At 47.5% G+C, this 26,609-nt stretch overlaps 1 long non-coding RNA gene across 1 annotated transcript; it reads left to right on the top strand.

Annotated features, from left to right (window-relative positions):
• The first annotated feature begins 2,014 nt into the window (after nucleotides 1-2,014).
• Nucleotides 2,015-23,544, top strand: LOC129534857 (uncharacterized). The gene is made up of 3 exons (XR_016036730.1): nucleotides 2,015-3,330; nucleotides 5,058-5,239; nucleotides 10,622-23,544. It is a non-coding gene; the product is annotated as an uncharacterized LOC129534857 (long non-coding RNA).
• Nucleotides 23,545-26,609: the final 3,065 nt, after the last annotated feature.

The raw sequence follows: 26,609 nt of genomic DNA, 5'->3' as shown, positions 1-26,609 counted from the left end.
GGTATTCCTTTCTGTGCAAAATATTATGTGGCATCAAAAAAAAAATCAGTAATCAAAACAAAAATATTTTAATGCAGTATTTAACAAATATCAAAATGAGTGCAGAAATAGCACACGATGAAAAGATTACTAAAATTTAAAGGTAGTTGAGACCCTGCACTTGCTCCACTGTACCTCGTGGGCGGTTCCAGCAAAACATTATTAACAAACCAGGTCAGTTGCCAGTTTCCCTACTTGATGGATTGAAATACCGCAGGATGCTCAGTAGGTACCGCCTCCACCCCCAGAGTCTGGAGGGAGGTGTCCCTGTTGGCCTTGGGCCATCCAGGTGGCTTTTGGCTGTGAAAAGGGCCTGCAGAAGAGAACCAGAGGCACCCAGGGACAACCGAGCCCCCTGGAGAACCAGGCAGCTCCAGGGTTAGCTGTGTACTCGGGAACCGGGCGAGGCATCTGGCGTGGTGGGAAAGGCTCTCCATCCATGGGCTCAGAGGGTGAACTGACGGGCTGGAGGCGCCTCTGCAGGTTCCCCGCCCCCACCCCTCCTCTCCGGGCCCGGGCGGGCGGTCAGCTCCAGCTGCTGCTGCCGCTTCCTCCTGGGCTCCCGGCCGCCTCCTCGTCCTCCCCCAGCCCCGTTCAGACCGCACTTGGCCCTCTTCTCCTCCCACTACCATCGCTGAGACCACGGGAGGCTTCATATCTGGAAAAGGCGAAAGGCCGAGAGAGAGGCTATAGGGAGGCCGAGGGCTGTGGCTGTGCGGCAGCTGAGTCCGGTCCAGTGGCCTCTCCCAGGGAAAGGGCGTTTCCTGGGCTTCGCCAAAGCACCTGCCCGGCCCGGGCTCTGACCACGCGGTCCTTCCCGGTCTTGCAGGCTGCACCAGCATCATCCAGGCCGCCACCCCATCCCACCCGCCCCCAGCGGAGGCTCCAGTCTGGAGCGCTGTGGACGAATCAGCCTCTGTGCCAGGATCTGTGCAGATGTCCTTGTCGGGGATAGACCTGGAGCTAACTGCCGGGTCACTCCTCTTCTGGGCGCCTGGTCCGGGTTATAGCTTGTGTTCCTGGTCCAATGTGTACCTGCTCCTGCTTAGGCGCCCTCCCTCCCTCCTTGGCCCCCCTCTCCCTCCCGCCCTACCCCTTGACTGAGGAAGCTGGGACTCTCTGGGGGCACTTGAGGCCAGGGCATGGCCATAAAGGGGAGGCGTGCCAACTTGGGGTGGGGAGGGGCAGGGAAATGAGACCCCACTGGCCCCTGGAGCCAGAGCCCTGGAGAAACGCAAGAACATCCCTCCAGGGATGCAGGCTCCTAGCCCACAGTTCCCCTGGAGCGAGGGATGCAAAGATGGGGCTGGGGAAAGTCACAGCCCAGTGGACGCCCTTGTCCTGTGGGCTCTGAGCACGTCTCCACCCCCAGCCCCCTCCACCGCTCCAACTCTGTAACTAATGGATGGGGCTCTGGTTCTGTTTCTTTCACCCCCAAGTCCACGAATGGGACTAGTGATTCAGATGAAATGATTAGCTAGGGGGTTGCTTGCTCTGGCTCCGGGGGGCTCTATTTCAGGGCACATAGTGTGCTCAGAAGCTGGCTGCAAGAAACCCAACCTGCCCCTTATGAAGCCACAAGTACTACAGATTTGTGCTAACCCACGTCAGAGGGCACGTGTAGACCCTGGCCGGTGCTGAGTGCTCTCCAGAAAGCTTACAGTGAAAGTGGCCCTTCCTTCGGGGCCTTTCCTTCAATTTTGCAGGTAACTGTGGAGCTGCGCATGCAGGGCTGGACTCAACTCGCCACCGCTGGCTGCAGGGACCCTACAACACCGTCGCCTGTGCTCTAGGTCAGGAAGAGTTTGTTTCCATCTTCCCCATCGCTGCCCTTCTCTCCTGCACCTCAGTTCCTTCCTCTCCCTCCACCCTCACCCCTCCCCAACCCACCCTCCCCTCCCCACCCTCCCCCTCCCCTCCCCTCTGTTTCTCCTCTCACTTCCAGAATTCTGTTTCTGCAGTGAGAAGTGCCAAATGAAAGCCAGGCCACGCTGAGGGTTCTGTGCTTGTTCAAGAGGTATTTACAGGTGCCTTGGGGCCTGGGAATATCCTGAATGTTAAGGATAGCTTCTAACCATGAGTCCCGTCCTTGACTTGATTGTACTTGATTTATCCTGTTTCTACCTGCTCCCTCATCATAATCATCATCCCCCTTTTAAAAGAAGTCAAACCAGAGAGTTACTGCTCAGAGTCACTGCCTGACAAGCTCTGGGCTGCCCTGATCCACGCACTGCACGTTCACATGTGGCCCCTCTTCTCCCAGTGGGTTGGAATAGAGAAGCAGGAGCAGGGAGACAGAGCCCGGCTGCTGGATTCGCCAACCTGCCTTTGACGGGCACGGGGATTTGATCAGACAGTCACTTAGGTACCTTTATCCTGGAGGACTTTAGTCATTTTTACATCAAATAATTGTGTTGATAAACTCTTTAAACCTCTCTCTCTTTTTCCATGCCCCATGGCATGTGGGATCTTAGTTCCCGCCCCCCGCCCCCCAGGGATTGAACCGGTCTTCCCTGCAGTGGAAGCACAGGGTCAACTACTGGACTGCCAAGGAAGTCCCTCAAGTGTGTCATTGTTGAGGACACCTTAGAGCAGGTGTGGAGAAGAGGTGGTGACATTTGTGCGCCCATCACTAACGTGCTCCTTGGAAGCTTGTGTTTAGGACGTTCCTTACATCGTGGGCAGTAACACTTTGGCATGGAAGATTTCCAATAAAACTTTGCAGAGGACCACACCACACCGCTTTATATTCACCACTCCAGTCGCTTTCTCTTTATTCGTTTATTCATGAGCGTCTGTGAGAAGGGAGATATTTATCCTCTGATGAGTCCCAGTGAGGACAGGATGGTTTCCTGTGAAAATGACATCTGCCCTGCGCGTTTTTGTACCTGTGAGCGTCAGCAAGCTATCTTGGGTGCGGTATACAGGCCCTGTGCTGGGCGGTGTGCGAAGGTCACAACACGCGACCCAGCCATTGTGCGGTGGGTTCTCAGTGTCTCCAGAGGACGATCAGCCCACACCAGAGAAAGAGGCCACAGACTATGGAGGCGGATTGCAGAGCCCCACCATCTCCTCGCTCTGTGACCCTGGGCAAGTTGGCTGACCTCTCTCTCTGCCTCAACTGTCACGTCTATAGAATGGGTCTCATGATGGTACGCGCCTTACGCTGTTTTGAGGTTCAAGTAAAGTAATAAAGATAGGCCCGTGGGGAGCATCAGCTGGTGCTGGAGTGAAGGGCTCAAGACTGTGGTCAGTCCGTATCCTTGTCCAGACCGACACTGAAGATGTCAGGTGAGGAGTTATTGGCAAGAACAGAAGAATTTCTATGTTGAAAACACACAGAACAGTGCCTGGCACGGTGGGTAAGGGCTTGATCCGTGTGATTTATTGGTATTATTCGTATTGCTATTGCTAGTATTGATATTGTCACTTTCATGTTATTGATGAAAATTACTAATTCAGAGACTCTAACCTAAGTCATTAGCTGGGTGTGAGAGCTGAGTCTGGAAAGAGGGGATGGTTAGGGATCCAACAGCGTACAGAGCTCAAGCAGAAAAGGCTTGAGCCAAAGGCCTAGGTTAGGAGCATGCAGGTATGTCCAGGAGATGGAGGAATTCCAGGGATCCATAGACAGTGCATGTTGGAAGGGGATCTGGGGTATCACAGGACATAATGTTGAAAGGGAGGAAATCACGATGTGGGAAAAAAAGGGTGCAAACCTGTTTTTATTCTGTATGTAAGGGGGAACTAGGCTTCAGAGGTGGCTCTGTGGTAAAGAATCGGCCTGCCAGGCAGGAGCCGCGGGTCCGAACCCTGGGTTGGGAAGATCCCCTAGAGAAGGGCATGGCAACCCACTCCCGTCTTCTTGCCTGGGGAATCCCATGAACAGAGGAACCTGACAGGCTATGGTCCATGGGGACGCAAAGAGTCAGACATGAGTGAGCAACTGAACGATAAGGGAGAACCAGGAGATATTTCCAGCAAATGAGTTCCATAAGCCCATTCATATTTTGAGAAAGTAACACAGGCTGCAGGAAGTCGGAAAGGAGAGGTGGAGAAGCTAGAGTTAGGCATCAAGTAGGAGTTTGTTGTTAAAGTAAGCCCAATGAGGGCCTGGTGATGGGAATGGGAAAAGGGAAGAATCAGAGAACTCAGGGATTTGGAGATAATCAGGGGGAAGAGTGTTGAATGGCTCTGAAGTTGTGAGCAAGATGATCGGAGGGTGGTGGTGTCATTATGCAATTTAGGGAACACTGCCTGTGGTGGTAAAGCAACAGTGAGGGTTATACACCTTGAATCTGAGATTCACGTGCAACTCAATGAACTGTCAGAAACAATCCTGGCATTCAGGATAGAGAGCAGAGATAAAGGCATATTATGTGTATGATCAAATCATGAGGGTGAAGGGACGATGGTGGAATCCAAGAGAGCAGCGGAGATCATAGAGGGAAAAGTGAGAATTCAAGAGTGCTAAGAACTGGGCTGTGGGCGGCAACCGCACCTTGAGGAGTGGGGAGAAGAAAAGTCAGCAAAGAAGGCAGACAAGGAGCAGCTGGAGAGATAGGATGGAATCCCAGAGAGCAGGTCACGGGAACCAGAGAGGAGAGCAATTCAAGAAAGAGAACGTAGCCAGCTGCGGAGAGACATGCACAGAAATAAAGGAGACCGCGACCTGGATGTGCTGTCGCTAAGTCCCCACTGAACTAAACAAGTGATTTGTAAGGCAGCAGTCACATTCAGGGGATTGCAGAGACAACGAGAGGAAGAAAAATAAGCTGGCAAGAAAAGCAGGGTACAGTTGAAAAGAGTTTGACATAAAGAAGAAAGAAAGGAGGCTTCCCTGGTGGTTGAGGGGTTAAGAATCTGCCTTGCAGGGCTTCCCACGTGGCTCCGTGGTAAAGAATCCGCCTGCCATTGCAGGAGACACAGGTTCGATCCCTGGTACAGGAAGTTCCCACGTGCCATGGGGCAGATAATCTTGTGTGCCACAACTACTGAACCTGTGCTCCAAATCCTAGGAAGCGCAACCACTGAGCCCACGAGCTGCAACTACTGAAGCGCAAGCACCCTAGATTCCGAGCGCCACAGCAAGAGAAGCCCCTGCAGTGAGAAGCCCATGCAGTGCAGCTGGAGAGCAGCGCCCACTCACCACAGCCAGAGAAAGCTCACACGCAGCAGCAAAGGCCCAGTGCGGTCAAAGGTAAATAAATAAACGTTTCTAAAAAGAAAGCAAGGTGGCACTTCTCTGATGGTCCCATGGCTAAGACTCTGTACTCTGACTACAGGGGACGTGGGTTCAATCCCTGGTCATGGAACTAAGATCCCACGTGCCACAACAAACACCCAGTGCCGCCAAATAAAGAAATAAATAAAAATATTTAAGAAGAAGTAATCCACAATTAACACTAAAAAGAGAAAGCAAGGGTAATAGAGCCTTAGTTAATTGTCATGTACATTTCTGTTTTTTTGAGAAATCAAAAATGCTTTCGTCAGCCACAGTAATCAAACCACCATGGTACTGGAACAAAAACAGACATATAGATCAAAGGAACAGAATAGAGACCCCCCAGATAAACCCACACACCCGTCAATTAGTCCATGCCACAAGAGGCAAAACTATACAGTGGATTAGACAGTCTCTTCAGCAAGCGGTGCTGGGAAAACTGGATGCTACACGTGAAAGAGTGAAATTAGCACGTTTCTTCACACCATACACAAAAACAAACTCACAATGGTTTAAAAACCTAAATGTAAAACAAGACACTGTTCAACTCCTAGGAAAAACATAGGCGAAACATTCTGTGACATAAATCATAGTGACATTTTCTTAAATCAATCACCCAAGGCAAAAGAAATATCAATCAAAGCAGAAGTAAACAAATGGGACCTAATCAAACTGAAAAGCTTATTATGCACAGCAAAGGAAACCATCGACAAAACTAAAAGACAACCTACTGAATAGGAGAAAATATTTTTAAAGGATGCAACTCAGAAGGGGTTAATATCCAAAATATAGGGAATTGCCTGGAAGTACAGTGGTTAGCACTCCTCACTCACTGCTGAGGGCCCGAGTTCAATCCCTAATTTGGAACTAAGATCCCACAAGCCATGCAGCATGGCCCCAAATGGAAACACACACACACACACACACACACACACACACACACACACTCGGCTTCCGTGGTGACACACACACACACCCCCCCACACACACTCGGCTTCCGTGGTCACACACACACACACACACACTCGGCTTCCGTGGTGGCTCAGTGGTAAAGAATCCACCTGGCAACCAGGAGACTTGGGTTCGATCCCTGGGTCAGGAAGATCCCCTGGAGAAGGAATTGGCAACCCACTCCAGTACTCTTGCCTGGAAAATTCCACGGACAGGGGAGCCTGGAGGTCTACAGTCCATGGGATGGCAAAGAGTTGGAAATGACTTAGCGACTAAACAACAACAACAGAAAAACAGTCATAGGGTTTGATGAGAGAAGCAGAGTGAAAGGCCATGAGGGATATATTATAGAGACTAGATGTCATGCACTGGTGGGAGCTGAGGAACAAGTCTATGAAAGAAAGGCTATCGCCTTCACATTTTAGGGTGGCCTGAAGTCACTGAAGATATCCAAGGCCAACAGCTGGGCAGACAGGTGCATATGAAGCGGGGAAGAGCAAAGACCAACTGGAAGCTGCAAGGATTCCCTGCAACCCAGAAGGACAAACTAAAACCCATGAAAGCACAAAATCCTGTGAACCAGACATCTGCCTCTTACCGTCTCCAATCTAGAGAAGGAACAGGCATCCTTTGACACAGAGCTGCACGTGCACACGGCCCGGGGTCTGGAGCTGTTGTGGAGAAAACCCTGTGGCTGGAGTTGCTGCGGGCCCCCTGCTGGTCCCCGGCAACAAGGGGTGCCCAGGAGTCAGTGCCAATGCATACAAGTGGCGATCGCACCTGCTTACACCCAACTTCAGAACATGATGGCCGTGGCTTCACTCCCACCTGCCAGATCTTGCCCCAGCTTTTCCTCCGGCCAACCTTCACTCAGGACAGGGAAGGCAATCCCAGGAAACGAAGCTCTAGCCTAGCTCAATTGACAAAGCCACGACAACATGCGGAGACAGACACCACAGTAGAGTGGCCCTGGTCATTACTGCAGGGAAGGATGACACAGCATGGCACATGACACACGGGTGGGGCTCCTTCCGGGCCTCTGTTACAGACAAGGATGTCCCAGCATTTGGTGCTCAGATTCCACAAAAGCTGTGTCCACAAAGGACGCATGTAACCACCACATTTATGCCACCCATCCTGTCGAGTGTCTCTGTCCACAATGCTCGGTGGAGCAGGAGAGGAAGCTACCGTAAGCAAGTGTGGAGTTACTGGCAGCATTTCGGAAAACCGGTCACCATGACTTTTGGTCACTGACCGCTGACTTCTGAGCTAGGCCATCAACCTCTGGACATTCCACCACCTTCTCAAACAGGATGAGTATTCCTGGGCAGATATCAAAAAATAAAAAGAAAGAAAACACTAATTTGAAAGATACATGCACCACAGCATTCATTGCAGTACTATTTGCAATAACCAAGATATGGAAGGTACCCAAGCGTCCATCAACAGAGGAATAGATACAGAAGATGTGGTATATATATATATACACACACACACACACACACAATGGAATACTACTCAGCCATAAAGTGAAGGAAATTTTGTCATTTGCAACAGCATGGATGGAGTTGGAGAGTATTATGCTTAGTGAAATAAGTCAGAGAAAGACAAACACTGTATGATATCACTTGTATGTGGAACCTAAAAAATAAAACAAGCTAGTGACTATGACCCAAAGAAAGAAACTAAACTCACCGATATAGAGAACAAACTAGTGACTACCAATGGGGAGACAAAGTGGAGAAGACAAGATAGGAATAAGGGATTGATAGGTACAAACTACTGTGTATAAAATTAATAAGCTACAAGTATTTTATACTTTGTATAAAATAAAAAAACAAGGACATATTGTGCAGCACATGGAATATAGCAATATTTCATAATAAGTATAAACAGAGTATAACCTTTAATAACTGAATCACTATGGTGTACACCTGAAACTTGCGTGATATTGTACGTCAACTATAACTCAATTAAAAATGTGTAAATACAAAGAAACAAAATCAACCAATAAAACAAAGTGTTTCCTTATTTTGATGACGCTTAGACAAATAAGGGTGACCCTGTATAGACTTTGGTCGGAATGGTGACTAGTTTCCAAAGCTTCAGGTGGGAATAGGAACCTGAAATCTGTCTCAGTGTGACCCTCGGATATCTTCCCGGATTTAAAAGCAAAGTTTGAGAGGCAACAACTTCTGATTCTGTGCTCTATCCCACATCTACTAGGAATAAGAAATAGTGGGCCCATGGATACAAGAGAAAATCACAGGAGAACAGCTTGAAGATACGGGGAAGTTGCAAAGACGAGAGCACAGCTATTCTGCTGATTTTATGGGATAAGATGGGCTTGGAGCATTTTCCAAAGGAGGAAGAATCGGAAGTGGCTTTATTCATCACAAAATAGTTGATTTTAACATAAGAACGTCCAAAGAAAGGCTCTGCTTTCCTGGTTTGACTGGCTTCAGAAAGCTATATAAGCAGAGCATGGTAAATAGCTTCACAGCCCACACTTCATTTAAACTTATTGTTTATTCTCTGGATAAACAAAGTTAGAAATAGAAAATATTAATTCAGCTCCTAAAGTTTTCCATCTAAGCATTTCCTCAGCAAATTCTGATTACTCTCTTTTAAAGAGTAATAGAAACTATGGGTGTTGTTTTGAAGAACCAGTTTTCTTCCGGGGTCATGGTGGTAATAACAATAGTAACAACACTAACGGCTAATAGTGATTTAGGACTTGCTATGTGCTAGGCACTAACCAATTATTTTTCATGTATTATCTCATCTAGTCCTCCCCCATACCTGTAAGCAATCTGATTGCTTCCACTTGAAGATGAGGAAATTGGAGCCTAGAAAGGTTGTGATTTGTGTAAAGACACACAGTGAGCTCCAGAGCCAGAGTCCAAACCCAGTTGCCCGACATTCCTACAAAACTTCACACTGGGGACTTTCCTGGTGGTCCAGTGGCTAAGATTCCGAGTTCCCAGTGCAGGGGGCCCAGGTTCAATCCCCGGTCAGGGATCTAAATCCTACATGCCACACCGAAGTGTTCACATGCAGCAACTAAGACCCAGTGCAGCCAAATAAATTAGCTGAAATATTTTTAAAAATTGAGATTTAAAAAAATTCACACTGATCAAGAGGTAGACAATACTTTGGCAAAAGATGTATAAACAGGAATGCTGAGTGCAGCATCTTTTATAAAAGTCTAACATTTGAAGAAAGCTTGTTTATCGTAAGGAACTGATTAAATTAATGAAGGTCCCTCCATCCAACAGGTTTATGCATCTGTTAGGATCTATATTGCAAGGAAGTATGGATAAGATGATTCAGTCTTAGTTGAGACAGCATTTTACCAGTTTATTTACATATACAAAAACGTCTGGAAAGTTATACAGAACAACACAACAATCATTTCGAAGTGGTAAGATCCAAGGTAAATGAACACATGAGCTTCCAACTTTTCCTACAATAATTATCTAATAAAGAATGGAATAAAACCTTTAAACATCACACTACTCCCTTTCCCTGAGACATACTGCTTCCAGCTTGAGCTCCAGACTGGAAACCGACTGCCCTGGGCATGTGATGTTGTTGTTCCCATTATTCCCTTCCCAACAGTCCTTGGTAAAGGAAAGGTTAACGCATTTCCCGAGAAATGTGTTAAATCACTCTAGAAAAATAAGTCTTTTCCCAAAAAGCCCATTTTTTTAAATTGATTGTTATTGGCATACAGTTGATACACAATGTTGTGCTAGTTTCAGGCATACAGCAAAGTGAATCAGTTAGACATATACACATATCCCCTCTATTTAAAAAAAAAAATGTTCTGCAAACACTTTTAAGATACTTTATTCCAGATAATGTATTTTTTAATTTTCTCTTGTTGGCTTAAATTTTTTTTTATTTTGTATTGGGGTGTGGCCAATTAACAATGTTGTGACAGTTTCAGGTGAACAGCCAAAGGGCCTCAGCCATACATACACATGTATCCATTCTCCTCCAAATGGCCCTCCCATCCAGGCTGCCACATAACATACAGCAGTATCCACTCTTTTTTAAGATTCGTTCCCCAATACAGAGTATTGAGTTCCCTTGCTACACCGTAGGTCCTTCTTTGTTATCTATTTCATATATATTGGGGTGTGTATGACAACCCCAATCTCCCGAGAAACACGATTTTTAACCTACACATTAGCAGACAAACAAAACACACTGGATGCCGAAACAACACACCCGGCAACCCAAGCCAAAAAAGAAACAAAAATCAAACTGGCCAGACACAATCCCCGGTCCCGTTCTCAGTCCACAGACGCTTGGTTTCCGTCTTAAGATCACCTGTTACCTATACATCAGATCAGTGATAATAATAATAACAACTAACCTTTATTTCTCGCCTATCCATAGGGCCATTTAGGGCTGCCCAGGGAGCTCAGCGGTAAGGAATCCGCCTGCCAGTGCTGGAGACAGAAGAGACACGGGTCGAGCCCCGGACCGGAAAGACCCCCTGGGGTAGGAAATGGCAATCCGCTCCAGTATTCTTGCCTGGGAAATTCCGTGGTCAGAGAAGCCTGGCGGGGTGCAGTCCACGGACTCGCAAAGAATCGGACACGACTTAGCGCCCGAGCACACAGGCATAGGGGAACTCAGCGCCCCGCAGAGCTGGTCTGTTTCTTGGAAGGCGGGGGCCGGCGGGGGCCGGCGGCGGCCTCGACTCTCCCGCGCGCTCTGCTGGGCGCTTGGCTCCACGCTGGTCTCCGCACTCGGCCTCCGCTGCAGGCTTCTCGCCCTTCGCGCGGTGCTGTGAGATTGCTAGGTGACGAGCGGGCAACGGGAGAGTACTGGGGGCTGCAGTGGGGACGTGTGGCGTCTGGGAAGTGAGGCGCAGACTGAGGGCGGCGTGGGAGCCTGGGGGGCGGAGAGCGATGCGCAGCCTGCGGGATGCAGGGTCACCGAGCTCTACTTGCCGCTGCGCGAGTGTGGCCCTGGCACCACCCGCGGCGTCTCCCGCGCCCCGCAGCCCTTTGCTCTGCTTAGGAAAGTGGCAGAAAGCGGGGGCGAGGGGCAGCTTCCCTGCAGCCTGTTAAGCCTGCCTCCTTCCCATAAACTGCAAAGCCTGCCCTTACAGGGAAAGTGCAGTAAGTTTCTCTTAGCCTTCCCGCAGGGCCGTCTGTCAGCCATCGGTGTTATGAAAACGGAGGACGTTTGTCAACAACTGTAAATGCTGAAACTATGTCTTGCAGGTCCTCCGCCGGGGACTATTTCCCTGAGAGTCCGTGGTCGGGAAGCTTCCACACGGACTTGCTCCACACCCCACTTCTCCCCCACCCCTACTTTCCATCCCCTTAGCAAATACTTTCCTAGATGCCTATTCACCTGAGAACTGTAATTCTGAGATCTCACCCATTTATGTCCACTTGCTAGTTGCGTGGCAGCAGGTCCGTCACTGCTCTGAGCTAACAGCATCAACCTCTACAGAGTGGACCAACAAACCTCCTTTATTCACTCACTCCATCTGTGTCAACCAGGCACCTACTCCCCATTTGGGCCCTGGGCCAGGTGCTGGGAAGACCTCAGGGAGGAAGACAGATGCTTTCCTTCCTGTCATGAAATTTGCCTCCCAACTAGGGACCCAGGCAGTCAACCAATAAATACACAAATGGTGATGTGTCCCTGTGAGGAACGTGGTACAGGGAGAGAGAATAAATGGATTCTGACTTGGGTTGTAAGGTCAAGGAAGGCCACTCCAGGAAGGGACACAAAAGCTTAACCTGAAGGATACCTAAGCCGGGTGAAAGTTGTTGGGCAAAAATCCTGAATTGGGAAGGCTTCATATGCTCTAACGGAGAAGGCAATGGCAAGCCACTCCAGTACTCTTGCCTAGAAAATCCCATGGATGGAGGAGCCTGGTAGGCTGCAGTCCGTGGGGTCGCTAAAGGTCGGACACGACTGAGCGACTTCACTTTCACACGTTGGAGAAGGAAATGGCAACCCACTCCACTGTTCTTGCCTGGAGAATCCCAGGGACGGGGGAGCCTGGTGGGCTTCCGTCTATGGGGTCACACAGAGTCGGACACGACTGAAGTGACTTAGCAGTAGCAGTAGCAGCATATGCTCTAGGAAAGGCCCGGGCGTGGCTAGATAGATACCAGCAGTGAGGAGGAGAGAGGCTCCAAAGGAGTCTGGAGAAGTAACCAGGGGGCAGACCCTTGGTGCTGTATGTTCTTTGGATTTGGACAAATGTATTAATGACGTGTATCCATCATTATCGGAGAAGGCAATGGCAAGCCACTCCAGTACTCTTGCCTAGAAAATCCCATGGATGGAGGAGCCTGGTGGGCTGCAGTCCGTGGGGTCGCTGGGGGTCAGACACGACTGAGCGACTTCACTTTCACTTTTCACTTTCACACATTGGAGAAGGAAATGGCAACCCACTCCAGTGTTCTTGCCTGGAGAATCTCAGGGATGGGGGAGCCTGGTGGGCTTCCGTCTATGGGGTCACACAGAGTCGGACACGACTGAAGTGACTTAGCAGCAGCAGCAGCAGCATCCATCATTATACTATCAGAGTCTTTTCACCGCCCCCCAATCCTCTGTGTTCTTCCTCCTCCTCCTGACTCCTGGCACCACTGATCTCTTTTCTGTTTTTTGTCTGTCTCCATACTTCTGCCTTTCCCACAATGGCATATGAATGGACTCATAGAGCACGTAGCCTTTTGAAACTTGCTTCTTTCACTTAGTAATAATGCATTTAAGGTTCTTCATGTCTTTTAGTGGACTTTTTTCAGATATTTTAACGTATCCAAGCGTGGATAAGTGAAAGTTGCTCAGTCGTGTCCAACTCCTTGCAAACCCATGGACTATACAGTGCATGGAATTATCCAGGCCAAGAATACTGGAGTGGGTGGCCTTTTCCTTCTCCAGAGAATCTTCCCAACCTGGATCGAACCCCGGTCTCCCGCATTGCAGGCGGATTCTTTACCAGCTGAGCCACAAGGGAAGCACTGATGTATCCAAAGAGCTAAAGAAAAACAATGTCTAAAATCTAAATGAAAGATTCCACTCCAGTAAGAGCTTGCAAGTCATCATTTCCCACCCTCAGAAGAAAAGATGTGAACAGATTAAAAATCAATGACTATTCTTGGCTCTGTGACGGAATTGAAGTCATGGGACAAATTATAATCCCTGAACTGGAGAAAGAGCTGATTCTCGAGATTACAGATTGTAGTGAACACAGATCAGCACACCTGAGGCAGAAAATGCTGAAATCAAAAAACCTGGAACTTAACCCGTTCAATGAATTGCTGGTGACTGAGTGTGGACTAACTTGAGAATTAAAAATTCCTAGGGACCTAATCAAAGCAACCCCCACCCCCACAATCATGGATCCCCAGTAGGTTTTCTGGGTAAAGATCAGAGAAAAATTGCCTCCTGTTTGACCAAGAAAGAGGGGAGAAGTAGCCATCTGGAAACAAGCCAAGAGCATTCTTCGTAACAGTGGCCTACCCAGCAAGCGAGAGGACGTCACCAAAGCCTTCTTGGACTTGGGGTAAGGGAAATTACCAAATTTCAAACCCCCTGGACATTCACCTTCACAGAAGAGAAGAAAAACACTGAGGAGTACTTGTGAAGGTCATAGTCCAGGGGGTCAGGCACACTAAGCAACTGAGCCCCAACCGTCAGATTATAGAACGTGTCTCCTCAACCCAGGCCTGATCAAACATCAGAAAGGGCTCATAATGCAGTGGGTCACAGCTGAAGGGACTGAAGGCTCAGACTCTATTTAAGAAGAGGCGTCTAGGGGAAAGGAAAGATGCAGCAGACAAAACCAAACACACTTGTGGAAGGTGAATCCTGTGATACTGCAGATACAGAAAACAGTAAACACAGCATATCTCTTGGCCGGATGACAATAAGATGTCATACAAAGGCCTGTGTACTTCCAAATACCTGATCATTACTGGCTTTCAACAAAAAAAATTACATAGCCTGAGAAAAGGAAAGAAGAAATAGTCTGTAGAGACAAAGCAAGTGTCACAAGCAGATTCAGGTATAGCAGAGATTATGAAATTATCAGACTGAGAATTTAAAATAAATATGATCGATATGCTAAGGGCTGTAGTGGAAAAAGTGGACAACTTGCAAGATGGATGATGTAAACAGAGAGATAGAAACCCTTAGAAAGTATATGCAGGAAATAGTAGAATAAAAAACTGTAAAGAAATAAAGAATACATTTAATGGACCCGTCAGATGATTGGAAAGGGCTGGATTTAGACTCAGAGAGTTTGAAGATAGATCAGTAGAAGCCCCCCAAGCTGAAATGTAGAGAAAAAATTACTGAGACATGGAATAGAATATCTTCCAATCACTGTGGGACAATTACAAAAGATATAACATTTATAATGGGACTACACAAAGCAAAGAAAGAGAAAAGAAACAGAGGAAGTATTTGAAGTAATAATAGCTGGGATTTTTCTAAAATTTATGAGAGGTCGACACATCTAGAAAGTTCAGAGAACACCAAGCAATATAAATGTGAAAAGGAAAAACCACACACACACACCCCTAGGCATATCATATTCAAATTGCAGAAAACCAAACACAGGGAAAATCTTGAAAAAATTAGAGAATGAAAACACCTAACCTAACATGTATATTATCATGTGTGAAACGAATCGCCAGTCCAGGTTCAATGCATGATACAGGGTGCTCGGGGATGGTGCACTGGGATGACCCAGAGGGATGGGATGGAGAGGGAGGTGGGAGGGGGGTTCAGGGTGGGGAACACATGTACACCCGTGGCGGATTCATGTCAATGTATGCAAAACCAATTCAATAATGTAAAGTAATGAGCTTTAAAAGAATTATTTAGTTAATTTAAAAAAACACAACCCCGTACCTAGAGAGGAACACAGGTGGTCCCCACAGGGAGTCTTGCTCTATATGCCAGTCTGAGTCTTGCCAGAAGCCTGACCGAATGGCAAGGCCATTAGCCACATCCACGGTTCAGTGAAGAAACAGCAAGCCTTCTTGTTGAAGTGACCCGGGCAGACATCCACACTGCATGAGGCTCTGCCCATTGCAATGAGCATCCCTCGCCACACTCAGTAAGGGACAGGGCGGTCTCAGATTCGATGGCAGCTGTGCCCCATTCCTCCTTGTTAGTAGCTGACCGGAGGAGCCATCAGGTGTGCTCATCAGGCCCATTTATGGTCCAGGACAGGGGTCCCCAGCCTCGGGATCTAATGCCTGATGATCTAAGTGGAGCTGACGTCATGATAATAAAAACAAAGAGCACAATAAATGTAACGCGCTTGAATCGTCCTGAAACCACCATGACCCCCGCCCCGGCCGTGGAAAAATTCTCTTCCACGAAACTGGTTCTTGGTGCTAAAAAGGTTGGGGATTGATGATCCAGGAGGTCTTTGTACCTGGACCCTCACAGGGCCAGTGGAAGCAGTGGCTCTTTGGGCAACATGCCAGGGAGCCAAAACACGCCTGAGAACCTTTCAGGGAGCTGTGAGAGCCATCTGTGCTGCATTTGGCTCATTCCCGTGTGTACCATTTCTATATAAGATTCCTGAGCCACCTCCATCAGGTGAGTTGAGACATCTGCTTGGATCCATGCCACGATTGGAATTTCTGGTCTTCAGATTGCTTTGGGGGCTTCTCTGGTGGTCCGGTGGTTAAGAATCCACCTTCCAACGCAGGGGACGCAGGTTTGATCTCTGGTCAGGGAACTAAGATCCTCCGTGGCGCGGAGCCACTTAGCCACGTGTGCCCACAACTACAGAGTCCGTGTGCCTTCATGAATTATCCCACATGAAGCAACGGAGATCCCACGTGCCGCAACTAAGGCCTGACGGAGCCAAAAAATTAAATAACTATTTTTAAAAGATTACTTCACAGCTATAAATCACGTGCACAGTCTCCACCAAGGGCCAGTAAGAGGCCAGTAACTGTCCTGCACTAAGACACTGGGGCTGCCTGATTCATCTCCAGATTCACCAACAAAGGTTAAGTCCAGGGCCGTCACCATGCAGACGCTCGTGGGACTCCGTGTCAGGTTCCTCAGAATCTGGTTCCTGACCCCAGATTAGAGTTCCTTAGCGGGGATAGCCCATGAATCTCCCTGAGGCCCCGGGATCGAGTGAGTAGACCCAGAGATGTCTTTGGGAGAGCCCTTGCCCAGATTGTCCAGAAGAGGGCACCTGAATACCATTCTTACATTAGTCTTTCCGTTGGTCTGTGCTGTGCTGAATTGCTCAGTCCAGCCCTTTCCGAGCCCCCCAGGCTCCTCTCTCCATGGGGATTCTCCAGGCTAGAATACTGGAGTGGGTTGCCATGCCTTCTTCCAGGGGATCTTCCCAACCAGGGATCGAACCCAGGTCTCCCACATTGCAGACGGACTCTTTACCATCTGAGCCACCAGGGAAGCCCATGAATATTGGCATGGGTGGCCTAGCCCTTCTCCAGGTTATCTTCCCAACCTAAAAATCGGTCTTGGGTTTCCTGCACTGCAGGTGGATTTTTTTTTTTTTTTTTTTTTACCAACTGAGCTACCAGGGAAGCCCCAACTTTTGCTCCTTCTTCAGTAACTGTTTATTTTTTCCTTCTGTGGCCAGGAAGAGGGGAGAATTCTGGTTTGGGGTCTGCTGTGGCACCAGAGGTTCATAGCAGTTGATCTGATGGACTTTGTGGGATTCAGGCGAGTGAGCAGAACTGAGGCCAGTCTCCAGCATCCGCAGTATTCATAGCTCTGGAGTGAGTGTGCTCATCAGTGAGGGGCCATACAAATCCTCCTTCTTTCTTGGCTGCGGGGCACTGACCCTACTGAGGGAGAAGTCAAGACACATCGGTCCTTGTGGCACTGAGAAAATTCTCCCCGCTTCTGGGAAGCAGTGGGCTCTTTGTGATTCCTCTGCTTTTTTGTTCTGTCTGCTGTATTAGTGTCTTCATCATCTTCATGGTAGCAAATGTTTCTTGAAGACCTACAGCTTGCCATGTTTTCTTCTGAGTGCTCCGCGTGAATCTCTTCATCTTCTTTTCAGCTCTATGAACTAACTACTATTAAGATCCCGTCACATGGATGAGGCTCAGAAAGCTGAAACAGTCTGGTCAAAGTCACAGAGCCAGTCCACTGCAGAGCTCTGATCTGAATCTGAGTCCAAAGTTTGTCTTCTTCCTATGAAGCCAGCTGCCTCTCACACTTCCTCCTCCCCACCCGCATGGCTCTCCCTCTCCAGGTCATCTCAGCGGCATAGTCCCTGTGTGGGTCCTGGGTTTGTGTGCTGTCCTCCAGGCAGTGAGCTCAGAGATGGCACTTAGCCAAGCACTTCCCTTTCTTTGTTGGGACTGAGACATTGTCTTAACAGGAGAAACCAACCACTCCACATACAAGCACCGTGGTTAAGGGCAGGGACTCCAGGCTTTGGAGATTTCATAGACTAGTAATATTAGTAAAATAAAACTGGGTTGGGACAGAGGTCATAATCTTTTCATACAACTAATATTAATAACAGAAATAACATCTAAAGCTTATAGAGAAAGATTCCCATGTACCATATACTATTCTCAAATTTTCAATGAATTACCTGATTTAATCCTCACAAAAATCATATTCAGTAGGCATTATTGTCTTCCCCATTTTGGAGGCAAGGAAATTGGCAAAAAGAAACATTTTGTAAATTACTCCTGACTCTGCTGAAAACCATTGTAGTATATTGTCTCTCATCTGTGTTTGATAAAAGATATTTTGAAAAGAAACCATCAAAGGACTTCCCTGGTGGTCCAATGGTTAAGACTCTGCACTTCCACTGCAGGGGGATGGGTTCAATTCCTGGTTGGGGAGCTAAGATCCTGAGTGCCACAGGGTGTGGCAAAAAAAAAAAGATAAGAAAAAAAAAAAAAAACCATCAACACAGCCAGAGGTCCTGATCTCAGAATTTAGGAATAACCAACTAAAAGCACGGACGGTTCCAGGTTTGTCTTGGGCAAAGCAAATGCTGTCTCTCTCTCTCTTTGCAATTTAATGTGAAAATACTAATATGTGCTTTGAGAGGTAAACATCTAGATAAATACTGAGACCTTAACCCAGTGACTGGCCCATAAGAATACAGTACCTACCAGCTGCGACATTTATCATTGTAATTCCTTGTGGCACAACGCTGCAAACTAACCTCTTGCTGGGAAGAAACTGAGTAAGGCAACTAGAGACTCTTCCTGTTACTGAGGTCAGGTAAGTTTGTAACTGACGACACCCTCCTTCCCTCAGCTGTCTCCAATTTCCGCTCCTTGAATGACCTGAAGCAGAGGAGTTTTACTTCCCATTGATTGATATTGTTGTTGCCATCAGTTCTGTTCAATTGCTCAGTCGTGTCCGGCTCATTGCAATTCATAGACTGCAGTAAACCAGGCTTCCCTGTCCATCAACAACTCTCGGGGCTTGCTCAAATTCAGGTCCATCAAGTCGGTGATGTCCCCTTCTCCTCCTGCCTTCAGTCTTTCCCAGCATCAGGGTCTTTCTAATGAGTCAATTCTTCCCATCAGGTGGCCAAAATATTGGCGCTTCAGCTCCAGCATCAGTCCTTCCAATGAACACCCAGGACTGATCTCCTTTAGAATGGACTGGTTGGATCTCCTTGCAGTCCAGGGGACTCTCAAGAGTCTTCTCCAACACCACAGTTCAAAAGCATCAATTTTTCAGCGCTCGGCTTTCTTTACAGTCCAACTCTCACATCCACATATGACTACTGGAAAAGCCAGAGCTTTGACTAGACGGGCCTTTGCCAGCAAAGTAATGTCTCTGCTTTGTAATATGCTGTCTAGGTTGGTCATAGCTTTTCTTCCAAGGAGCAAGCGTCTTTGAACTTCATGGCTGAAGTCACCATCTGCAGTGATTTTGGAGCCCCCAAAGATAAGTCTGTTACTGTTTCCATTGTTTCCCCGTCTATTTGCCATGAAGTGATGGCATGCTCTTCCTTTTTTGAGTGTTGAGTTTGAAGCCGGCTTTTTCACTCTCCTCTTTCACTTTCATCAAGAGGCTCTTTAGTTCCGCTTTACTTTCAGCCATAGGGGTGGTGTCATCTGCATATCTGAGGCTATTGATATTTCTTCTGGCAATCTTGATTCCAGCTCGTGATTCATCCAGCCCGGCATTTCGCATGATGTACTCTGCATATAAGTGAAATAAACAGGATGACAATCTACTCCTTTCCCAATTTGGAACCAGTTCATTGTTCCATGTCTGGTTCTAACTGTTGCTTCTTGATCTGCCTACAGATTTCTCAGGAGGCAGGTAAGGTGGTCTGATATTCCCATCTCTTGAAGAATTTTCCACAGTTTGATGTGATCCACACAGTCAAAGGCTTTGGCATAGCCAATAAAGCAGAAGTAGCTGTTTGTCTGGAATCCTCTTGCTTTTTCTATGATCCCACATATGTCGGCAATTTGAACTCTAGTTGCTCTGCCTTTTCCAAATCCAGCTTGATATCTGGAGGTTCTCAGCTTACACACTGTTGAAGCCTAACTTGGGGAATTTTGAGAAATACATTGCTAGCATGTGAGATGAGTGCAATTGAGTGGTAGTTGGAACATTCTTTTGCGTTGCCTTTCTTTGAGATTGGAGTGAAAACTGACCTGTTCCAGTCCTGTGGCCACTGCTGAGTTTTCCAAATTTGCTGGTGCATTGAGTGCACCACTTTCACAGCATCATCTCCAGGATTGGAAATAGCTCAGCTGTTGCCATAGCAGCACTCATGCTTTCCTTCTGAAAACCCTGGGGAACAGGGGCTCATAAACTTCTTCTGAGGCTTCTGCCACAGCTGCTTGCAGGTTGGGTGGCCACTCAGGTATTTATTTATTTACTTTTCATTGAAGAATAATTGCTTTACAGTATTCTGTTGGTTTCTGCCCAACACCAACATGAATCAGCATTAGGTGTCCATTGTCCCCTCCCTCTTGAACCTCCCTCCCACCTCCCTCCCCATTCCACCCCTCTAGGTTGTTACAATGCCCCTGTTTGAGTTCCCTGAGTCATACAGCAAATTCCCAGTGGCTATCTATTTTACATATGGTAATGTATGGTTCCATGTTCCTCCCTGTATGCATCATGCCTTCACTAAGGTATTGAGGGTTAGTAAGGGAGGGCTCCTCAAAAGTCATCTGCAGTTGTTCTCCGCATTCATCACCCAGACCCCAGACTTGACCACGCCCCTGACCTTTCACACCCATTCTGCCAAATAGCCTCTCATCAGGAAGGCACAGGGAGAAAAGGAACTAGGAAAGGACAGGGCGTGCTACTGTGCTAAGTCGATTCAGTCGTGTCCAACTCTCTGTGACTCCACGGACTGTAGCCCAGCAGGCTCCTCTGTCCGTGGGATTCTCCAGGCAAGAGTACTGGAGTGGGTTGCCATGCCTTCCTCCAGGGGATCTTCCTGAGGCAGGGGTGGAAGATCTCTCTCATGTCTCTGGGAGAGATCTTTACCCCTAGCACCACCTGGGAAAGGCCCTTAAGAGAGAGGATCAAGAATGATGTCTCTCACTTATATGTGAGAATAAAATCTCAGCCTTTTCCTTCTCATGTTGGAGCACGGGGCTCCACGAGGGAGTTCTAATTAGGACCTTTCCATAAATAAACACCCTGCCTCATTGGCTTGGCCTTACACGGCTTGGATTTGGCTCCAAGTCAATTCATCAAAGCCATCCTTTTACCAAAAGTCAAGACACAATGACCAAATGAACAAGTGGGTCATTCTTTGAAGGATCAAGTTACTCTATGACTGATGTGCCAGAGCTTTCCAACTTACTGACTTACCAAAAACTTTGTTGTTGTTTTATGTATTTATTTCAACTTGTTGTTACTTAACATACAAAAATGCACATGTTTAATGTATATATATTTTGATGAGTTTGGACACATATACAAAAGCATGATACCATCACAGTGTTGTTGTTTCTTCTAAGAGAAGAAATATGCTATTTATTAATTTGTCTGCTCTGGGTCTTTGTTGCGGCAGGAGAGACCGTCCATCTTCACTGCCATATGTGGGCTCTTTGGTTGCAGCATGTGAACTCTCAGCTGCTGTGTGTGGCATCCAGCTCCTTGACCAGGGTTCCAACCCGGGCCCCCAGCATTGGGAGTGCAGAGTCCCAGCCACTGAACCACCAGAGAAGTCCCAATGCTGTTATTTTTAAATCCAGAGTTTAATGCGGTTTTCTTTGGGCAAATCGGCATGGCCAAGGGCAGGGGAGAGCCAGTTCCATGAGGTTCTGTGCCTGGATGTTCCCCCTCCCCATTCTTCAGCCCCTCCTTTTCTGGGATAGGCAACTGGAGAAGACTCTCTTCCTCTGCCAGCAAATGACCCCGCCTCCACCCCAGCCCCCAGCTACAAGGGGAACTTGGCTGAGGGCCTTCTCCTTCTCCTCACATACCCTTTCCTGGGTGGTTGCTACCTGGGAATTCCATTTGAAGAAGAAAGGCAAGGTCTTCCTGCTTCTTTTAAATAATGTGATTATCCTGCATCAGTGCTCAGGGACCATTCCTCCTGGCTTCAGGCAGCACTCAACCAAGAGCCTCCTTTGCAGTATTAAATTAGCTGGAACCCAGGTTCTCCCCAGGATGTGGGAGGTGACACAGTATACCTGAAGGCCATACGATCAACTCTGAGCTGGGGAAGGAGGGCTGTTTTCCACCTCTGGGAGAGGGGAGGGAGAGGGGGAAAGTCTCACACTGGCCTAGACAGAGTCTCCTCTTGCATTTCCTGTAAAGAGCCAGGAACTCCCCCTCCCGAAGACTGGTTTCTGTCTGCGCCCCCGCCCCACCCTGCATACCCTCCGCAAAAGGGAAGGTGGTGAACAGAACTGGCAGAGACCAGGTGAACACCCAGCTCCCTCTCCTCCATAAAGCCCCATGAGCAGCCCCTGTAGACGTGGCCCTTGGGGTCCTTGCCTCTGACCTCATCACCATGAATGTGGCTCAGGCCTGCCTTGGAACACACTCTCCTCCCTTGGAGACTCACGCCACCCATCTTGCACATCTCAGTGGTCCCAGTGCGGCAGGGTGGGGGGAGGATGGGTGTTGGAGATGAGGGTGGAAGAGAATGGATGGGTCTGTGTACACCCCTCCTGGGCACCTGGGGATCTTCGGAGATGTGCGTGGCCTACTGATGGTGCCTGTGGATCAGCAGTTTGCCTCAGATGCACTAACCCCGTATGACACACAGAACAAATATGCAGAGAACTCACAACTTTATTGAAAATACAGGAAATGTGCCCTAAAATAGTGGGTCAGTGGCTCAGCACGTGTATGTAACACGCCTGGCAGGCACTTGGCAGGCACTGTGTGCTTGATGGTGAGGTATCAGAACTTCAATCTGGCTCAAAGGCACTTTGGAAAAAGCTGTCACAGAGACCATTCAAGAGGAAACGGGGCTACAGAAAGGCCACCGGTGGCAGGGGACCAGGCAAGGCCATGTGAGGGCAGCCGGAGTGAATGGAGGGTGCTTGAATCCAGGGCAGGGGAGGCAGAAACGGAGGTGGTAATGGCGGCATGGGCAGCGAGGGTGGCATGGGGGGCATGGGCGACATGGGGGGCATCGGAGGCATGGCCGGCATGGGCGACATGGGCAGCATGGGCATCAGCTCCAGGGGCATCGGCTCCAGAAGGACCCAGACCCAATTCGGCTCCTGAATGAAGATGGTGCCGTAGGGTCCACCCCAGTTGCTGACCACAGGGTGGGCCGGGAGCAGAGGGGGCGCATCTCTGAACCTCAGTGCTCTCTGGCCTTTCCTCCTATTGGCCCTTCTACTCTTAAACCACACCTCCAATCAGAGAGAAAAGGGGCTGCGTTAGTACATGGAGCAGTTAATGTCAGGGAAAAACGGGGCAGCCAAATCTGGGTGACCTGAAGATGGGAAACTACACCAGGAGAAGAAGCTATTTCCTTCCGGTTAAAATTCTTAGGACATGTACTTAAAGGCCCTCCCATCAGCCCCCCACCCCCCACGCCCTGGCTCTGGACTGGCCTCTGGCCTCCTCTCTCCTCCCACCTATTACTATTCCTGCCACGAACCGCACTCACTGGGGGGGGGGGGTGCACCTTCGTGATGGGGGAAGTCGAGCACAGGATATAGTGGGTGCCTTTGAAAGCCATACTGAGGGGTCGGGACCCATTTTGAACGATCCCTCTTCGGTGCACAGTAAATAATCAAAAGGAGCCGGCTGGATTTGTAAATAAATGCTCTCCTCAGGGACCACTGGGACGGTCATAGAGACGGAGCTGGTGTTGCCAGGGAGGTTTGGTCGTGGGGGCCCAGGGACTCTGTGGCTCGTCTGCTGACACCAGTGGAGTGGAAGCCCTGGACAATGCCTTAGTCTAGACTGCAGATCAGAGAGGTTTAGACTGCTGCTGCTGCTGCTGCTTAGTGGCTTCAGAGGGTATTATGCTTAGTGAAATAAATGAAATAAGTAGGACAGGGAAAGAAAAATAGTGTATGATATCACTTATATGTGGAATCTAAAAATGAAAACGAGCTATCGAATATAACGAAAAAGAAACAAGTCCCGTAGATATAGAGAATAAACTTGTGGTTACCAGTGAGGAGAAATGGGAGAGAAAAACAAGCTAGGGGTAGTGGATTAATAGGTACAATCTACTATGTATAAAATAAATAAGCTCAAGGATATGTTGTACTGCACAGGGAATACAGCCTTATTTCATAAGTATCACTATATTGTACACCTGAAACTTACATAATATTGTATATCTGTCAGTTCAGTTCAGTCGCTCTGTCATATCTGACTCTTTGCCACTACATGGACTGCAGTGTGCCAGGCTTCCGTGTCCATCACCAACTCCTGGAGTTTACTCAAACTCATGTCCAGAGTCAGTGATGCCATCCAACCATCTCATCCTCAGTTGTTCCCTTCACCTCCTGCCTTCCATCTTTCCTGCATCAGAATCTTTCCTAGTGAGTCAGTTCTTTGCATCAGGTGGCCAAAGTCTGGAGTTTCAGTTTCAGCATCAGTCCTTCCAATGAACATTCAGGACTGATTTCCTGTACGATTGATTGGTTTGATCTCCTTGCAAACGAAGGGACTCTGAAGAGTTTTCTTGAACACCACAGTTCAAAAGCATCAGTTCTTTGGTGCTCAGCTTTCTTTATAGTCCAACTCTCACATCCATACATGACTACTGGAAAAACCAGAGTTTTGACTAGATGGACATTTGTTGGCAAAATAATGTCTCTGATTTTTAATATGCTGTCTAGACTGGTCATAGCTGTTCTTCCAAGGAGCAAGCATCTTTTAATTTCATGGCTGCAGTAGGCACCATGTGCACTGATTTTGGAGCCCAAGAAAATGAAGTCTGTCCCTGTTTCCATTGTTTTGCCACTTATTTGTCATGAACAGATGGGACCAGATGCCATGATCTTCGTTTTTTGAATGTTGAGTTTTAAGCCAGAGTTTATACTCTCTTCTTTCACTTTCATCAAGAGGCTCTTCAGTTCCTCTTCACTTTTTGCTGTTAGGGTGTTATCTGCATAACTGAGGTTATTGATATTTCTGCCGAAAATCTTGATTCCAGCGTGTGCCTCATCCAGCCTGGCATTTCGCATCTATACTTTGCATATACGTTAAATAAGCAGGGAGACAATATATAGCCTTGACATACTCCTTCCCAATTTGGAACCAGTCTGTTGTTCCATGACCATTTCTGTTGCCTCTTGACCTGCATACAGATTTCTCAAGGAGGCAGGAAAGGCAGTCTGGTATTCCCATCTCTTGAAGAATTTTCCACAGTTTGTTGTGATCCACACAGTCAAAGGCTTTAGTGTAATCAGTAAAGCAGAAATAGATGTTTTTCTGAAATTGTCTTGCTTTTTTGATGATCCAAAGGGTGTTGGCAATTTGATCTCTAGTTCCTCTGCCTTTTCTAAAACCAGTTTGAACATCTGGAAGTTCATGGTTCATGTACTGTTGAAGCCTGTCTTGGAGAATTTTGAGGATTACTTTGCTAGCATGTGAGATGAGTGCAATTGTGTGGTACTTTGAACTTTCTTTGGCATTGCTTTTCTTTGGGATTGGAATGAAAACTGACCTTTTCAAGTTCTGTGGCCATTGCTGAGTTTTCCAAATTTGCTGTCATATTGAGTACAGCACTTTCACTGCATCATCTTTTAGGATTTGAAATAGCTCTACTGGAATTCCATCACCTCCACTAGTTGTTCGTAGTGATGCTTCCTAAGGCCCACTTGACTTTGCATTCCAGAATGTCTGGCTCTAGGTGGGTAATCACACCATCATGGTTATCTGGGTCATGAAAAGTCTCTTTTGTATGGTTCTGTGTATTCTTGCCACCTCTTCTTAATATCTTCTGCTTCTGTTAGATCCATATCATTCCTGTCCTTTATTGTGCCCATCTTGCATGAAATATTCCCTTGGCAACTTTAATTTTCTTGAAGAGAGCTCTAGTCTTTCCCATTCTACTGTTTTCCTCTCTTTCTTTGCATTGATCACTGAGGAAGGCTTTCTTACCTCTGCTTGCTATTCTTTGGAACTCTGCATTCAAATGGGTATATCTTTCGTTTTCTCCTTTGCCTTTTGCTTCTCTTCTTTTCTCAGCTATTTGTAAAGTCTTCTCAGACAACCATTTTGCCTTTCTGCATTTCTTTTTCTTGGGGATGGTCTTGATCCCTGTCTTCTGTACAGTGTCACAAACCTCCATCCATAGTTCTTCAGGCACTCTGTCTACAAGATCGAATCCCTTGAATCTATTTCTCACTTCCACTGTATAATTGAAGGGATTTGATTTAGGTCATATCTGAATGGTCTAGTGGTTTCCCCTACTTTCTTCAATTTGAGTCTGAATTTGGCAATAAGGAGTTCATGATCTGAGCCACAGTCAGCTCCTGGTCTTGTTTTTGCTGACTGTATAGAGCTTCTCCATCTTTGGCTGCAAAGAATATAATCAATCTGATTTCGGTGTTGACCACCTGGTGATGTCCATGTGTAGAGTCTTCTCTTGTGTTGTTGAAAGAGGGTGTTTGCTATGATCAGTGCGTTCTCTTGGTAAAACTGGGTTAGTCTTTGCCCTGCTTCATTTTGTTTTTGTTTTTTTTTTGACATATTTTATGATTCCGTTTATATGAAATATCCAGACTAAGCAAATCCACAGAGATAGAGAGTAGATCAGTGGTTGCCAGTGTCCAAGGAGAGGGGAGAGAATGCAGAATGAGTGCTAATGAGTATGGGTTTCTTCAGATGGTAATAAAAATGTTCCAAAATTAGACTATGGTGCTGATTGTACAACTCTATTAATATATTGATCAGGGAATTGCATACTTTCAAGGAGTAAATTTTATAACATGAATTGTATCCCAGTGAAGCTGTC

This window comes from Moschus berezovskii, chromosome X (assembly GCF_049115385.1).
Source record: "Moschus berezovskii isolate FMDL1 chromosome X, NW_MosBer_1.0, whole genome shotgun sequence".
NCBI lineage: Eukaryota > Metazoa > Chordata > Mammalia > Artiodactyla > Moschidae > Moschus > Moschus berezovskii.
Note: the sequence above shows the minus strand (reverse complement) of the source record. Positions and strands in the feature narration are given on the sequence as shown.